Here is a 16,517-nt window from a genome sequence, read left to right on the forward strand (position 1 = left end):
ATTATATGATATCGGCACATGGTACTGGGAGAAAAATGGGCCTGGGTTCAAATTTCGCTTATGCTAATCTCCAGCTGATGCTCCTAAGGGATTAATTTATGGAAGCCCTCATGAAAGGAGAGAATACTTATTTCATAAGTTATTTGGTCAAACCTGTAAAGTAAGAACAGGGTTTCAAACCTGAGTTACCCTGACTTCAACGAATAAGCCCATAACTATTTCTAGTTTATAAGACTATTGCCTTGCATTAAAAACAGCCGGATTCTTACAATTCCAGGTAAGATAGGGTAAGTACACAGTACCCTGCCTCTCTGGCTGGATAGAGTGACAAAGCCTAGGCATAATGTAGGGATCAGGTTTTGAGAACTCTGAAAAGTAAAAAGTGGCAGGCAGATGGGAGGATAGACTATAATAGGAAGTACCACCAAATCATCTATAAGTTTAGCACGTTTTTCCTCTGGAATCCCCTAGCGTGTGCTCAAAGTAGCCCCCAAACCAGGATGTGAGCATCAGTGAAGACAGAGAGAGCTCCAGGAGAAGTCCTTTAAGTCGAGCTCTAGGGACAGGAAAGGGGGGATCTGGGCAGCAGCAGCAACAGAGAGCTTAAAGCTCTTGAGAAGGAAATTTCCTTTCTGATTGAAGAAGCTGTGGTCCCAAGAAAGTTAAAAAAAAAAACTTGCTCTTTTCCCCTCTATCCTCATACTACCATACATGGGAGTGTTCAACACAGTGAGGGAAATAAAGCCCAGCTTCTGGATGGAGGAGCAAACTGGGGGGAACCAAGAAATCAAGACGTACTGGGAAGATCACAGAGGGATAGAAGCTCAGGAAAACATCTCCATAATGTTGTTTGAACTACTGGGCTCAGTTGTGAGCTGCATATGTGTGGATCTGGTTCTTTCCAGTGAAATAGACCACTGGCTAAATCCCAGACTGACTAACGGGTGGCTCACGCAAGAGTCAAAGCCAAATAACACTGCAAAGGCTTTAAGAGCGGAGGTTACACTGAAACAACAACCAAGAAAAGGGCAGTAGGAACTTGTAGCCTCAACCCAACAAGCTCAGTTGTTCATTAAAACAAAATTATCAACATCCTCAATAAGATTTAAACAACGTTCAGTCTTGTAAAATAATATGAGGATACAATCCAAAATTACTCAGTTATGAAGAATCAAGAAAAACTCAACTTACATGGGAAAAGACAGTCCAACAGGTGACACAGATGTTAGGATTATCTGAAAAAGACATTAAGGCATCTATGACAAACAGTGCTTTTTTAGGCACACATTCTTGAAATGAATGAAACTATTAAAAGTTGCAGCAAAGAAACAGAAGGTATAAATAAGAACCAAATGGAAATTTTGGAACTGAAAAAATATAATAACAAAAATAAACAAGCTCACTGAAAGGATGCAATAGCAGAATGAAAATTAACAAAGGACAGAGTTGGATAGATTAGTAGAAATTATCCAATCCAAACAACAGAGAGATAAGAGTTTAAAAAACCGAACACAGTCTCAGAGACAATACATTCATGTCATGAAGAACAGAAGAAAGAGTATGGAGTGGGAAAAGATATTTCAAGTAATAATTGACGAAAAAGTCGCCCACACCCACATAAATGTACCGAAGCTTGGTGAACCTCAAAAAGGATAAACCCGAAAACTTCTTAGCCAGACAGATATCATAGTCAAACTTCAGAAAATTAAAGACAAAGAAAAATCTTCAATGCAGCCATTGGAGGAAAATGTGTATTATTTATAAGGGAAAAACTTAAATGTCTATGAATTTATCATCAGAAACAGTGGAGGTCAAAAGAAAGTAGAATAACATTTTTAATGTGTAAAAATAGGACTGTCAAACTCAGAATTTGATATACAAAGAAAATATCCTACAAGAATGAAAGTAAAATAAAGACATTTTTCTACGAAGGAAAAGTAAGAGAATTTGTTGCAGCAGATCTTCTCTAAAAGAATTGCTAAAGGTAACTTTGGGCTAAAGGAAATTACAGCAGAAAGAAATTTGGAATATTGGTAAAGAAGGAAGAACAACAGAAATGGTGAATCGGTAAATACAATACACTACTCTTCTCCTCTTGAGTTCTTTAAAATAGATTTTTTTTAATTCAAAAGAAGTGAATTCATTTAATGTTACCTGTATAAAATCTTAGCTTAATTGCAGAAAAAAGTTAGATGTTTAGAAATGCCTATAGTTATTATAAATATTCAGAGATTTCCAAGCAGCAAGGAAGATACCAACCATGTGGTGGATCTCACCAATAGTTCACACTCTTTTTTTTCTGTTTTGACCCACCAAATGGGTTTTGTCCAGCCCCAAGCCATGGGTATGCCCATAAAATAGATTCATTGAAAGCAAATATAATAACATTGTCTAGTGGGATTTTTGATGTATGTAAATGTAATAAGACAATAATACCAACATAAGGAGGAAGGGTGAAAGGCCTGTATGGCAGTAATATTTCTAAATTTCACTTGAAGTGGTAAAAACTGAATCTAAATGAACTGTGAAAAGTTAGCATTTTTAAAGAAATCACTACAAAAAAAAATTATACAAGCAATATGGTCAAAATCACAATTTATAAAGTGGGGAGAGGTAATATGGGGTAGAGGGTTAAGAGGTACAAACTATTATGTATCAAATAAGCTACAAGGATATATTATACTACACAGGGAATATAGCCAATATTTTATAATAAATATAAATGGAGTATAACCTTTAAAATTGTGAATCACTATATTGTACACCTGTAACTTATATAATATTGTACATCAACTCTACTTCAATTTTTTAAAAACACAATTTATAAACTAAAATGGGATGCTAAGAGAGGTTCAAAGGAAACCTCAAGGAAAAGTAGAAAATATCTGGAACCAAATGAAAATAAAATACAACATATAACAACTTGTGGGGTAGAAACAGAGTAGTGCTTACAGGGAAATTTATAACATTAAATGCCTACATTAAAAAAGGAAAAAGTCCTCAAATCAATATTCTGAGCCTCCACTTTAAGAAATCTGAAAATAATGAGCGAGCTATCCCCAGGCAAAGAGCACAGTGTTACTATATTTGCTTCCAACAAGGAAATGATTAAGGGTAGCAATCAATGAACTTGAGAACAGAAAAGGAGTAAGGAAACAATGAAACCAGAAGATGCTGTTCTTTGAAAAAAATCACTGCATTTGAAAAATCTCCAACAAGACTGGAAAATAAAAATATGAAAAGACACAAATTACCAATGTTAGCACTGAGGGGCTAACACTACAGACCCTGCAACTGTTAAAAGGCTAAGATTGGAACCCTACAAACAACTCTATACATGTAAATTTGAGCACTTAGATGAAACAAACCAATCCCTTAGAAAGTACAAACTATCAGACTCACCAAGATAAGATAGATAACCTGAATGGACATAGGTGCCATAGGGAAAAGAAAAAAAAGAAAGAATAAGAAAAGCCTTCCAAAAAATAATCTCTTGACCCAAATCTAAAATTTATGTGAAAAGTCAAAAGACCTTGAATAGCCAAAAAAATTTGAAAACAAAGAATAAAATTAGAGGAACCATATCACCCAGTTTTAAGACTTACTATAAGAAAGTACAATAATCAACACAGTATGAAATTGGCAAACGGATTGGCATACATAGATCAATGGGAGAGAATAAAGAGTTCAGAAATAGACCAACATAAATGTGTCCAATTGAATTTTGGAAAGGTGAAAAAGAGACTCAGTGGAAAAAGATACTCTTCCAACAAATGGTATTGGAAAAATCGGACATGCATGTGCAAAAAAAAAGATCCTTGACCTGCACATCACATCTTATACAAAAATTAACTTAAAGTGAATTATAGATCTAGGTGTAGAATGCAAAACTATAAAGATTTTAGAGGAAAATATAGAGGAAGGTATTCATATTCTGGGGTTAGACAAAGAATTAATAGACATGATGCTAAAAGTTCACACCATAAAAGACAAGTTGATAAACTGAACCTCGTCAAAATTTAAAACTTTTGTCCTGTGAAAGATGCTGTTAAGAGAATGAAAATACAAACTTACAGACAGGGTGAAAGCTTGCCAATCATGTAATCAAGAAAGGACCTCTAATTGGCACAAAAACAGAAATATAGATCAATGGAACAGGATAGAAAGCCCAGAGATAAACCCACGCACATATGGTCACCTTATCTTTGGTAAAGGAGGCAAGAATATACAATGGAGAAAAGATAGCCTCTTCAATAAGTGGTGCTGGGAAAACTGGACAGCTACGTGTAAAAGAATGAAATTAGAACACTCCCTAACAACATACACAAAAATAAACTCAAAGTGTATTAAAGACCCAAATGTAAGGCCAGACATTATAAAACTCTTAGAGGAAATCATAGGCAGAACACTCTGTGACATAAATCACAGCAAGATCCTTTTTAACCCACCTCCTAGAGAAATGGAAATAAAAACAAAAATAAACAAATGGGACCTAATGAAACTTAAAAGCTTTTGTACAACAAAGGAAACCATAAACAAGCTGAAAAGACAACCCACAGAATGGGAGAAAATATTTGCAAATGAAGCAACTGACAAAGGATTAATCTCCAAAATTTACAAGCAGCTCACGCAGCTCAATATCAAAAGAAGAAACAACCCAATCCAAAAATGGGCAGAAGACGTAAGGAGACATTTCTCCAGAGAAGACATACAGATTGCCAAGAAACACATGAAAGAATGCTCAACATCACTAATCATTAGAGAAATGCAAATCAAAACTACAATGAGGTATCACCTCACACCGGTCAGAATGGCCATCATCAAAAAATCTACAAACAATAAATGCTGGAGAGGGTGTGGAGAAAAGGGAACCCTCTTGCACTGTTGGTGGGAATGTAAATTGATACAGGCACTATGGAGAACAGTATGGAGGTTCCTTAAAAAACTAAAAATAGAACTACCATACGACCCAGCAATCCCACTACTGGGCATATACCCTGAGAAAACCATAATTCAAAAAGAGTCAGGTACCACAGTGTTCATTGCAGCTCTTCAGGACATGGAAGCAACCTAAGTGCCCATTGACAGATGAATGGATAAAGAAGATGTGGCACATATATACAATGGAATATTACTCAGCCATAAAAAGAAATGAAATTGAGTTTTTTGTAGTGAGGTGGATGGATGTAGAGTCTGTCATACAGAGTGAAGTAAGTCAGAAAGAGAAAAACAACAAATACAGTATGCTAACACATATATGTGGAATCTAAAAAAAATGATCATGAAGGACCTAGGGGCAAGATGGGAATAAAGACTCAGACCTACTGGAGAATGGACTTGAGGACACGGGGAGGGGGAAGGGTAAGCTGGGACAAAGTGAGAGAGTGGCATGGACATATATACACTACCAAATGTAAAAGAGATAGCTAGTGGGAAGCAGCCGCATAGCGCAGGGAGATCAGCTTGGTGCTTTGTGACCACCTAGAGGGATGGGATAGGGAGGGTAGGAGGGAGGGAGACACAAGAAGGAAGAGATATGGGGATATATTTATATGTATAGCTGATTCACTTTGTTATAAAGCAGAAACTAACACACCGTTGTAAAGCAATTATACTCCAAAAAGATGTTAAAAAAAAAAAAGAAAGGACCTGTATCCAGAATATATAAAGAACTCACAAACTCAACTGTCAAAAACCAATCCAGTTACAAAATGGGCAAAAGATTTGAACAGATACTTTACTGAAGAGGGTAGATGGAAGGCAAATAAGCGCAAGAAAAGATATTTAACGCTATTAGCCATTAGGGAAATTCAACTTAAAACCATGATGAGATACTACTAAACACCTACTCAGATGGCTAAAGTAGATAATACTGCCAATATCAAACACTGGATTCGCACAAACTGATTAGAACTCTCATACTTTGCTAATGCAAATGGAAATTATTTTGGCAAACAGGGTGGTAGATCTTCATGAACTTAAATGCATACTTACCATATGACCCAGAGTTCCCACTCCTGGACACTTATCCTAGAGAAATGAAGACTTATATTCACACAAAACCCTGTTCATGAATATTTAGGTGGAGCTCTTTTCATAATGGCCAAAACCTAAACAACGCAAATGTTATTCAATGAATGAACAGATAAACTGGATGGTACATCCACTCATACTGGGATACTACTCAGCAACAAAAAGAAGTGAATTACATGCAACGGGCCAGTTTCAGAATGTAACATACTGTATGATTCTATTTATATGACATTCTCCAAAAGACAAAGCTACAGGGATGGAGAACAGATGAGTGGTTGCCAGGATTAGGGGGTAGGAAGAGGGCGGGGTATGAAAGCGTGAATGAATTTGGGGCAGGTGATAGATCTGTTATGTATATTGATCATTATGAGCTGAATGCTTGTGTGTCCCCCCCCACCCCGCACCAAATCCATATGTTGAAGTCCTAACCCCCAACGTGATGGTATTTGGAGGCGAATTTAATTTTAAAAATGTGTAAATTTAAAGAGCAATTGACTATATCACCTGTCACGGAGAAGGGTAGAAATGATGAGAATTCTGCTTCTGGAAATACCTAAACAAGAGAAAAATATAGTATGACCAATAGCAAACATTTACTGAACACGTTCTTAGCAAGAACTGCAATGTTACACCATTTTATCTAATTTAATCTTCCTAACAACACTAAGATATTGGTCCCCTTGTTATCCCCATTTCGCAGATAAGAGAAACTGAGGCCCACATTAGATGGCTTGCCCAAATCCCTGGCTAGCTAGGAAGTGGAGCAGTTGGTATTTGAACTGAGGTCTCACAGACTCTAGGGACTGGGCTTTGTGCCAACCACATTCTACTCCTTCTAGGGCTCCAGTATTCTGCTTTTCTCCTTTTAAAATCCTGCATGTAAACTAGGGATGGTCTTGCCACTAATAAACATCATCTCTGCTTTGTGATAAGTGCTTGTCTCACCACTGACATCTGGTCCATGAGAAGTGCAAACTCTGGCTGAGGAAGTTCTCCTATATTGATTTCCCTTGTTTTCTTTCTTTAATGCTGCTGTTAAGTTCATTTTAACAATGTAATCCATCATGAGACGGCCAAACCTGAGTTTTATTGATGCAACAATTAATTAGTTGGCTGCCCAGTCCTGCGAAGTTTATTCTGGATGAATGGCTGGCCTCGCAGGGAGAACCATGATACAAATCCAGCAGACGAGCTGAATATACCGCTGACTTGATCACTCTTGAGGTGTTATCAGGGGCAGGTCCCCCGCCTTGCATCTGGGCTGGCTGGTGGCTGACACTACACCAAGGGCCGTTGAGGGTACCACGTTCATCAGCAACAAAGCTGGGGGCTGGTTATTCCTGGTCTTTTCCAAGCTGGGTTGTTGGGCCGCGTTAGAAAAAGATCTGTGACCTCGTAAGCTTAGGATTTACCCTCATACTGGAGTAAGTCTGTGCTGTGTAGTGGACAAGAGAGAGAGGGTCACACTGCTTGGGATTCAATGGTTGACCCTTACTAGCTGGGACAGTGGACCAGTCGTCCTTTTTAATAGCTTTGTTAAGATTTAATTTATGTACCGTACAATTCATCCATTATAAGTCTACAATTCAATGATATTCAGTATATTTACAGAATTGTGCAACCATAACCACGCTCTAATTTTAGAATATTCCTATCACCCCAAAAGGAGCCTCACACCCATTTGCAATCATTCCCAATCTCCCACTCCATCACCCTCATCCCTTAGGCAACTAGCTAATCTACTTTTTGTCTCAAAAAATTTGCCTTTTCTGAAAAATTAATATAAATGGAATTAAACAATAGAATGTCTTTTGTGCCAAACTTCTTTCACCTAACAAAATGTTTTGAGGTTCATCCATGTTGTAGCATGTGTCAGTACTTTATTCCTTTTAATGGTTGAATAATACCCCATTGTACAGATAGACCATGTTCTGTTTATCTCTTCATCCATTGTTAGACATTTGGGCTGTTCCCACTTTTTGGTTAGTAGGAATAATGTTGCTATGAATATTCATGTACAAGTTTTTGTATAAATATATTTTCAATTCACCTAGGAGTGAAATTGCTGGGTCATATGGTAATGCTGTATTTCATATTTTGAGAAACCGTCACGTTATTTTTCAAAGTGGTTGCATCATTTTACATCCTTACCAGTAATGTGTGAGGATTCCAATTTTTCCACATCCTCTCCAACACTCCTTACTGCCTATCTTTTTTATTTCAGCCATCCTTATGGGCGTGAGATGATATCTCATTGTGGTTTTGATTTGCATTTCCCTGATGGCTAATGATGTTGAGCATCTTTTCATGTGCTTATTGGCCACCTGTATGTCATCTTTGGAGAAACGTCTATTTAAATATTTTGCCAATTTTTAAATCAGGTTATCTTCTTATTACTGATTTGTAAGAGTTCTTTATATATTCTGGGTACAAGTTCCTATAGACCATCCATTTAACACCTCAGCCTGTTTTCTCTCCAGGCTATATATCAGCGTTTAATTCCAGGAAATATATACTTCTGTTTTCATCTTGCCTGTACTTTTTCTCTTGTTTTATACTCCTTCCCCATCAGAGAAGGGATTTGATGTGATGCACTCACTACCTCAAGAGGGCAAAACCCCAGACACAACAGACCTGGAGCAGAATCAGCTTTCCTCAGAATCAGACCTACCAGTGCTCACTTTCAAAAGACAGATTTCTCCTCCTCTACTTCCCATTCTTTGAAATATTTTCCTTGTCCCCTCTCTTCCCCCCAGAACACTCTAAATTTGGAATCAAAAAGCCAGATTCTCAAGCCCTCTGAGAAGGCATCAAGGTACCTCAGAAAGAGACAAACTTAGAGTTTCACTGCTCTGCATTCAAATCTCAGCCGTGTCACCATCCAGCTGTGTGTCCCCAGACAAATTGCTTAACCTCTCTGAGCCCAACTTTCTTCAAATATCAAAGAGAAAATAAAATTTAAGTTAGTGCTGAAATGAATAAGAGCCTAAAAAAAAATGATTGGGGAATTAAATGATCACCTCAAGTGTGTACTAAAAGTTTAATAAAAGAATTTCCTCTGCTCTGGGCTCATTTATTCTCATAGTAATTCAGTGAAGTGGGTGTTATTATGCCCATTTTATAGGCAGCAGAAGAGAGGCTCAGAGAGGTGAACTCACTTGCCCTGTGTAACACAGCCTGGGAGAGACAGAACCAGGATACAAACCCAAACATGACTCTCTCCAGACCCTCTGTTCTTCTTAATGAATTGCAGAGGGACCCCACTCTAAGCTATCACCCCATTAGAGTTATTTAGAGAAAAATGAATGAAATCAGTCAAGAGCATCCCTGCAGGGGTCGTCTGTGATGTGTTCACTTTGTGTGGCTGATTTAGTCTTATTGAGCAAAGGCACTGTGCTAGGTAGGATACAGAATCAGAAGTAGCTTCTGCTTTAAAGCCATTGAACAAATAAACGCAAAGTGATTATTTCATTACACTCTGTGCTAATCGAAGTGCCTGCATTCCAGCTCCACAGTTCACACCTTGGATTCTTTGAGCATCAGTTTCTCCATCTGTATCCTGGGTAGGTTAATTCCTACCTCACCAGTCTCTGGTGAAGTCTAGGGATATTTCTAGCATGAGAAGGTCCTGCTCTGAAGCTGGCATCCAATTAAGGACTACAGGGGCGATCGTCCCGAACTCCAATTTTCCAGTCATCGGCTTGCAAATATTCTGAGCTTGGCTCTGGGTCGTCTTGAGGCTGAGGCAGCTCCCTCTCCTCTGAGCTGCGGCGGTCCAGCTGTTCACGGAAAGCGCCCAGTGTGACTTCATTAGGAGAAAAAGCAGCCCTGACCAGCACGCGCTGAGGATACCGCACCTCCGCGAAGAGGTGCAGAGAAAGCGCGGTGTACATGATTAGGGTTTCAAGGAAGTCTCAGAGTAACAGACATCACTGGACTTGGTATTGCTACTGCAGAGAAGGGAAGATCTGAAACCATCCGGGGAGACTTCCGTTAATTATATTTTAAGGTTCTTTCTGAATAAAGCAGGGCAATTGCTCTTAACGGTGTATTTAGTAATAGGCCAGAGCTTGCCTGACGTGGGGCGGGGGAGGGAGCGACATAATGAATGCAGTGACAGATCCTTTGCTCTGTCTCTGCTCTGTCTTTGCTTGCAAATGGGAATTTTGTTTGACCTCCAACATTTGGTTCTTCAGGGGAAATTACGCTAGTGCGTGAAAAGGTGGAAAATCTGTAGATGAAAAGTATTCGTGTGTTGCAGAACAGGTACAAGCCCAAACTCTGTAACATGGCATCCGAAGACCTTTACAGTGTGGCCAATGGATTTCTTTCCTGTAGTTATTAGCAGGGAGCTGGAGCTTGGTTGCTTGGGTTCCAATCCCCACTCTTCCTCTTAGTCGCTGTATGATCTTAGGCAAGGGACTGAAGCTCTCAGAGCCTCGTTTTCCTTGCCTGAGAAATGGGGATAAATGTACCACCTCACGGGGCTAGGAGGAGGAGGAAATGAGAGTGGTCAGCAGAAGGTCAGCATACAGCAGGGTTTGGGAGGAGAGCTGTCTTGTGCACTCACTGCAGGAGGCTTGGAAGCATCCCTGACCTGCATCCCCTCGATGCCAGTAGCACCCCACCCCCACTGCAGTTGTGATAACCCAAAGTAGCTCTAGGTATCACCAAATGTTCCAGGCACACAGTAAGGGCCCAATTAGGGTTATCCTTCATCTCCCACACCTGCCTGTAAAACCCTCCTCCTAAATCCAATGACCTGACATTCCCACACCGAAATGTGCTTTCTGACAGTCCTCCAGGCACTTGTTCACGCCCTCCCTTCTGCCTCAAACTCCCCTTTACGTCTTCTTTTCTGAATCCTCCTGTGTCACCTCCTCCAGGAAGCCTTCCTGTTTCCCTTCTCCCCACTCCAAAGGTTGGGGTGCTCCCTCCCTGGGCCCACAGAGCGCCAAGTGTTCCATTCACTCATTCATTCATTCCTCTGTTTGTTTATTCAAAAACTACTGTGCCTGGCACACAGGGGGCACCCAAAGAAGCACTGATTACACAGGATTCTCACAGCCAGGTTGTGCCTCCCTCTCACACAGGACTGTGATCCTCTGAGGTCAGAACTGCTGGCGCACAGCGGAGGCCAGTGCAGGGAGTGGGGAAGGGGGAGCGATGGCCTGGGGTCCTTCCCAGTAGGACTAAGAGACCAGCAAACCCCGGGTTCACGCCGTCTCCCTCCTGCCTCATTTGCTTCCCCAGCACACAGCCCAAGAAGCAGAAGGAGTTGCGTCAGCCCCAGTAAATAAGACCCGCTTTTTAAAAACATCATTAGAAACTCATTTACCACAAGCCACCAAAGCCGCGTGAGGCAGAGAAAACTGACCCCTTCCCCGCCATCTTCCTCTTATCCCACGTGCTCTCTTCTTTTGTCTCTTTTTTTCCTTGTGTTTTGCTGATCCTCCTCCTTTGCAAAGAATTATTGCCACTGCTGTTTGCCGCCAAGTCCCAAACAGTCGAGCGCACAGATGTGTGTGTTGCTCGGGGCGAGATTGTGCCGCTGAGCAGATTTTCTGCCCTTCGCAGGGTTTTCATTCCAAAACCCCAAGATGCTGGAGCCCAGCCTTGCTCACTTGTCAACTCTTGGACTTACTTTCTCCGCATTAAAAAAATGTACAGGGGCTTCCCTGGTGACGCAGTGGTGGAGAGTCCGCCTGCCGATGCAGGGGACGTGGGTTCGTGCCCCGGTCCGGGAAGATCCCACAGGCCGCGGAGTGGCTGGGCTCGTGAGCCAGTGAGAGGCCCGCGTACCACAAAAAAAAAAAAAAAAAAAAAAAAAAGCACATACGGGTTTTTAATAGAGTTTAATTGCTTGCATTTTCCATAACTTTATCTCTTCCCTTCCCAGTCCTGGTCGGTGCTATTGGTTGCCTCTGAAAATAATGGTTTCAACTTATTTGAAAATTGTCTTAAAAATAAATTTAAAAAAAATTTCCATTCAAAGAAATTTGCCATTCATTCAAAACTGTCTTAGTTTTCAGCTGGGAGCCTGCCCAGCGTCTCTGTGCCCCTGCTGCTACTCTTCCTACCTCGAGAAGAGGGGGCAAAAGGAGGTAGAAGTGATGCCTGGGGACCTACCCTGTGCCAGTTCCCTGGAGACGAGGACTCAGGAGCTCACGCTAACAAGGGAAGGCTCTGGGGCACAGAGAGGTTATGCAACTTTCCAAGGTCACACTGCTAGTGAGTGACAGAGGCAGGATTACTAACAGAACCAGCTTCTGGAAAACTCTAATGCTGTCATTGCCTCTGTCTTCTTGCTCCAAATTTTTTGAGTCCTGATAGTATACTAATATCTCCTGCAAAGACCCATCCCGAGAAGGAGCAGTGGAAATCCTTTTCAATCTGCCAGTTGTTAAAGGAAATTCTAGTCTCCATCCTCCTAGTGCTGCTTTGAGGATTAAATCTCCCAAGTCTAAGTTTGCTCAGCCAGGCACCCAGAAAGCACTTTATAATTATTAGCGGGCATAATTATTTCCTCCTTCATCTTCTGTCCCATTCTCTAGACTCTGCCTGGCATGCTAAGATTTCTAAATGGTGAGTTCTTTGAGAACTGTGTCCACGTTAGGACCCACCAGGCTTTGAGTGTGCTGCCTGGCACTGCGCTCAGAAAATGCTGGTTGAATTGAACAGCAGCCCTGGTAATGGGCTCAGAGAGTAAACGGTGCACTAGTAAATATCTTACCCTGCCCGGGCAGTCCGATGCCTTGGGCTGTTAAAAATGCACCTCTTAAGACCGTAAAGGATCAAGTTAATGGCAGAAATATAAGACATGGTAGCAGGTGAACAGGGAAAATATTTGAGTGTGGATGGAAATTTTTTGTCTCCTCAGATTATATTGTAAGAGGATCAAGTCTTTTTCTATGTGCGTTGCAGCTGTCCTATTTTTAGAGTTAGGCTTTCTAACATATCGTCCTGAAGTTCTACCTTGCGCTAGGCACTGTGATCTAGTGCTGTTGAGGATAAAGGAGGATGAAATCGTACTGTTCCTTAAGGTGAAATGAGGTTCATGGTAATTTAATGGAAATTACACGATGAGCACCCACGTGTGGGTCTCCCCCGTTCAGCTTCCTGGGAGGTTTTCTCCCGTCCTCCCAGTGGGATTATGTGACTCATTCTGGCCAATGAGTGGAAAGCACGTGTCCCATTTCACTTCTGAGCTGGACCATTCGGTTGCCGGGTAAGACGGCCCCTGCGCTCTTCAACATGATCGTTGCTCATCAGTCTGGGACCCTAAGTGATTAAAATGCACAGAACCCTTCTGCTAAGTTTCAGTGGGCGCGCAGCGTGTGGGAGAAAGAAACATTTGTTTTAAACCCCTGAGTTTTTCTCTGTTTGGGGCTGTTTGTTACTGCAATATAACCTAGCCTATCCTGACTCACACAAAATAGCCATATATCAGATCCTTGCTGTGAGCCAGACCCTGTTAACTGCATTAGAAAAATCATCATAATAACCCCATGAAAAGATTCTCCGTATGTTTCTAATTGAGCTTTGAAAGTTGAGTAGCCCAGGGTTACACTGATAGTAAGTAGAGGGGCCAGGGTGGACCCAGGTGGTCTAACTCCTGAGTCCTTGTTCTTTACCCCTGTGTGGTACCACGTTGCTGCCTCTCAAATAAATCAGTTAGTGCTGTAAGAGGGCTAAAAATGAAGCCACCAAGAATTAGGAAGAAGGAGAGATGATCCAGCTGGAGAGGAATGGCAATGGCTTTGGTGGGGGAGGTAGATTGGGAAGCTCCTCTTTGGAGCACAGACTTCAAAGAGGCAGACAGACTCTGTGGTGGTCCTGGAAGTCCAGCCTCCTGGTTGTCACATCCTGTACAATCCCCTCCCTTTGAGTGTGGGCTGGACCTATGATACATCCTAGCCAAATGATAGAGCAAAGGTGAAGGGATTTTACAGATGTAGTTAAGGTTTCATATAGGTTTTTGATTTGAGTTCATTAAAAGAGACGTTATCTTAAATAGGTCAGATGTAATCAGGTAAAAGCCTTTAAAAGGGAGACAGGGCCCTCCCTGAGGTGAGAATTCCTCCTAGCTGGCTTGATGAGGTGGGCAGCCATGTGGAGGAATCCTATATGGCAGGGAACTTTAAGTGGCCTCTAGGAACTACAGGGGGCCTCCAGCCAACAGCCAGCAAAATGCTGAGCCCTCAGTCCCACAGCTGCAAGGAAACGAATTCTATGAACACCTTAATGAGCTTGGACGGGGATTCTTCCCTGGTCAGACCTCCACATGAGAACACAGCCTGGCAGATACCTTGATGGCAGCCTTGTGAGACCCCGAGCAGAGGACCCCACTAGGCTTTTCCCGGACTTCTGGCTCACAGAGTGAGATAAGAAATTCATGATGGTTTTTTTTGTTGTTGTTGTTGTTTTGCGGTGCGCGGGCCTTTCACTGTTGTGGCCTCTCCCGTTGCGGAGCACAGGCTCCGGAAGCGCAGGCTCAGCGGCCATGGCTCACGGGCCCAGCCGCTCCGCGGCATGTGGGATCTTCCCGGACCGGGGCACGAACCTGTGTCCCCTGCATCGACAGGCGGACTCTCAACCACTGCGCCACCAGGGAAGCCCCATGATGTTTTAAGCTGCTAAGTTGGTGGCAATTTGCTATGGAGCAATAGAAAAGTGATACAGAGCCCAAGATGGGAACATGGGTGAAAGGACGGTGCAAGAGGGAGGATGAGAAAATGATGAGGGCCAGCAGCTCAGCACCTCCAGAACCAGGTGCCTGAAGGGAGGAGAAGCTCAGGACCTGCTGGGAGAGAGCCTTGGATGGCAGACCAGCATGGCTGGAAGACTTTTAGGTGGAAAATGAGAAGGCTTTGTAGGCCTTTTGATGTGTGTTTGGTGAAGATTGACCTTGAAATGGTGATGTGGTGTTGGGATGTATAGTGGATTGAAAGGTGACCACCCCCTCAAATAAAAGATATGTCTACATGCTAACTCCAAGAACCTGTGACTATGAACTATTTTAGAAATGGAGTCTTTGCAGATAGAATTAACTTAAGGATCTCAAGATGAGATTACCCTGGATTACTTAGGTAGGACCTAAATCCAATGACAGGTGTTCTTACAAGGGCAAAGCCTAGAGGGAGATGAGATGGACAGAAGAGGAGAAGACACAGAAGGACAGAAGAAGGCTTTGTGAAGACAGAGGCAGAGATGGAAGGATGCATTTACAAGCCAAGGAACACCAGGCTTGCCGGCAACCACCAGAGCCAGGACAGCGGCTCGGGATGGATTCTTTCTCAGAACCTCCGGGGCAACCAACCCTGCCAATGACTTGATTTCACACTTCTGGCCTGCAGAGCTGTGAGACAATACGTTTACATTCTTTTAAGCCTCCAATTTTGTGGTAACTTCTCACCACAATCCTTGGAAACTAACGCAAAATGATTTGGAGGGAAAAGAGAGAGAAGGGACCACAACCAGACAGGAAAACATTGCACTGGTCCACACATGAGGTGTGACTGCCCCACACCAAATAGTGGGGATGGGAATGGTTGGAGCCAAGAGGAATCTACAACCCAATTTTCATATTTGACCTCCTATAATTCCCCCCTTGTGTATTACACACACAGAAACTCATTTATTGAACCCTTATTATGTGCCAGGTACTGTACATATTGCATTCATTATTTCATTCACATAACAAAAACATGTTAAATAGAGATGATTATTACTCCCATTTTATGGAGGAGAAAACTGAGACTCAGCAGTGAAGTAATTTGCCGATGGATATAGCATGTGTAAGTGGCAGAGTTGAGATTGACATGCAAACAAGTGCATCGTACTGAAAGGGCAATGCCTTGAACCCAATGCTATACTATCTATGAGCTCTTTCTCTCATCAAGAAGCTTTGTAAAGGGTTCTTAGATGTGGGAATTCAAGGAGTCCTGGAAACACAAACGTAGGGCTTGGGTCTCTGCCTATGTCATCCTCTGGGTACAGCCAGAGGGCTAATTAGCATTTTTGTATTGTTTCTAATTACCTGAGACTCTCTGACAGTTTGAGTTCATGAATGCTAATGTAAGGGCAAAGTCATGAGAACTTGGAAGCAGAGGCCTTGGGCTCACAGAAACAAAATTTTGTGTTTTAGCTGACCCAATGGCTTTTGGTAGGGCAGAGTGACAAGGAGATGGGGTTCAGAACAGGGACTGAAATGAAGAGAGCCACTTCCCATGTACTTCCCATCCCAAGAGCTCTCACCTTGGTGGAATTATTCTCTAAGCAACCCAGTTCAAGGACTAGTGGGTTTGAAAGATTGATGTAATCTTAACATTTGTATTGCAAAAGGTTGTAGAGTACATCTATTACTTTTTGCCTGTCCAAAAACAATAAGTAATAAGACTTTGATTTTCCTTGGAAGCCACCCATCCCTACTTTCAGTTTATGTGATTCTGATGGGATCCCACTCACATCCCAGACCTTGGCTC

This window comes from Phocoena phocoena, chromosome 15 (assembly GCF_963924675.1).
Source record: "Phocoena phocoena chromosome 15, mPhoPho1.1, whole genome shotgun sequence".
NCBI classification, from domain to species: Eukaryota; Metazoa; Chordata; class Mammalia; order Artiodactyla; family Phocoenidae; genus Phocoena; species Phocoena phocoena.